This window comes from Belonocnema kinseyi, chromosome 10 (genome assembly GCF_010883055.1).
Source record: "Belonocnema kinseyi isolate 2016_QV_RU_SX_M_011 chromosome 10, B_treatae_v1, whole genome shotgun sequence".
Classification (NCBI taxonomy): domain Eukaryota; kingdom Metazoa; phylum Arthropoda; class Insecta; order Hymenoptera; family Cynipidae; genus Belonocnema; species Belonocnema kinseyi.
Genome location: NC_046666.1, coordinates 83,269,949 through 83,272,285, shown reverse-complemented (window position 1 = coordinate 83,272,285; position 2,337 = coordinate 83,269,949).

Sequence of the window (2,337 nt, the reverse complement as noted above, 5' to 3'; positions counted from 1 at the left end):
AAATCGTCACACACACAATTCAGAGTGACAAATTTAAACTTGGAATGTTACGATTATAATTGTTTTATTTGTTTTTATTTGTATTTCGAAGGTAAAAGTATTGTATTTTTATTCTTAAAGAACAGTTAAATAAGTATTAATCTAGAAAAAAATCACATTTGAGAAATTTCAACGGACATGTTCACCAAATCGTTCTCTTAGTCAAATAAATTCACCCATGTTTTTTATTTAAATATATATATTAGCCTCTGCTCTGAGGGTTTAAAGTTTTCTGATTCAAAGTAGAGAAATCCTAACACCAAATACAGGTTTGACCCAGAGAGCACTTATAGATTTATGAACTTATTATTACTCTGCCATTCGCTCATTGTCAGTGATCGGAACGTAATAATTAAGAAATTTTAAAATACATGCGGGAAATTCATTAGACGAATAGACTAAAATATCTCTAGAAATTGCAAGCTGTACAAATATAAAAAGAAACACTTAATAATATTAAAGAACAATGTGTAGATATTGCACTAAAAGTTTTATCTGTTAGATTATTGTTAATATTACAAAATATACGAAACAGAAATATAAATTATACATGTAATTTTCTCTCTGGTATCTATTAAAATAACCATGTCTTACAAAGCGTGGATATTTTACGTTTGTAATGAAATGTTGGCAATTTAATTTTAATTTAAATGGCTCTTGTCCAAGCTAAGTTTACCATCAGTGTGCCTCGAAGGTGTGCCGAGAGTTGCTTACAGCGCTCCAAGTGGCTCTTGGCAAATTATATGGGTGGGTGCTATTTACGGGGAGCGGTGGATAGAGGGGAAGTTACTTTTTTGCTGGACGCGCCGTCTATATTTATGGCGGGTAACTAAGCTCGCACCGCATCTACGTTTATAATATCTTTGGGGACGGTCATATAATGTTCCTATTGTATTCGTCATGTACCGGGCGGGCAGAGTTATTTACAGTACCTGGCCGTAACCAAACTGACTCACGTTTTAGAATTTTCTTCAAATTATTAACACTTGTTTAATTTATGAATTTTCTCAATATACATATTTATAATTATAACTTTTATACTAATACACTACTTTGAAGTTGAGTTAAAAAATTTAGTCTGTTTTGGCGTATCGCATTCTATTTACGAGATACGTTTTATTCACTCAAATTTTAAACGTCCAAAAGAAAAGGTTAGATATCTGAAATAATCGAAACCCGTAGATTCTGAATTTCTAATCTTCTCGAAGATAATTTCAAAATTTTACAAATTTTGATTTTTAATCCCTTTCAGCTGGTGTACTTGGTAGCTTAGTCGCACTGGCATAGACACACCGATTTTTACTAACACTATAGTATATTTTCCTGACACACATTTTAAAATACCTCACAGACTACATTTATAGGCGTGAAATAGCCTTTTAAAAATGTAAATGGATACTTGAAGTGGAACCCAGGTAGGAAAACTAGCGGTACAGGTATACGCACTGACCAGTGCGATTTCTTTGCTTTTTTAATGCGTTTTCATCGGCAGGGCAAGGTATTCAATTTTGAAAATTTCAATTGTTAAGAATTTTACAGGGTTCAAAATACATAGATGTCTGTGTTATAGTTTGTGGGTTTCAGGTTTGTGGCTTGAGCTTGGCTCGGTAGACTTTAGCTTGAAAAAATACACAGGAATAGTAGTCAGAACTATAGCACAGACACCTGTGTTTTTCCGGGCCTGTAAAATTCTCAATATTTGAAGTTTTCAAAATTGAATAACTTTGCGAAGGAAAAATATATTTGAGCAAACTCAACGGCATTTGGAAGGAAAAAATAATACTTAAAATTTTATGTACAGTTTTTTGAGAAAAAAAAGAAGCGAAAGTACATAAGGTCAAACATAGGCTAAACTCATGTTTTTTGCACTTTTAGGTTAGAATATTTAAAACTCCTGATGTTGTACTAGGCAGTCTGATAAGTCCCTGAAAAATGAAACACGGAAACGTTTTTTTGGCCAAAGTCGGTTTTATTTTTCAACATACTCTCCTTTTAGGTCGATACAGCGAGTCCAACGATTTTCTAACTTTTTGATACCGTCCGAAAAGTACTCGATCGGAAGGTCTCCAAAATACGCCTCAGTTTCAGCTATGAGCTCCTCATTTGAGTAAAAACGCTTACCGGTGAGCCATCTCTTCAGGTTAGGGAACAAGTAATAGTCGCTGGGGGCCAGTTCTGGTGAATACGGTGACTGAGGAACCAATTCGAAGCCGATTTCATGCAATTTTGCTTGTGCAACTACGCATGAATGAACAGGCGCATTGTCGTGATGATAAAGCGGTTTTTTCTTCTTCAAAT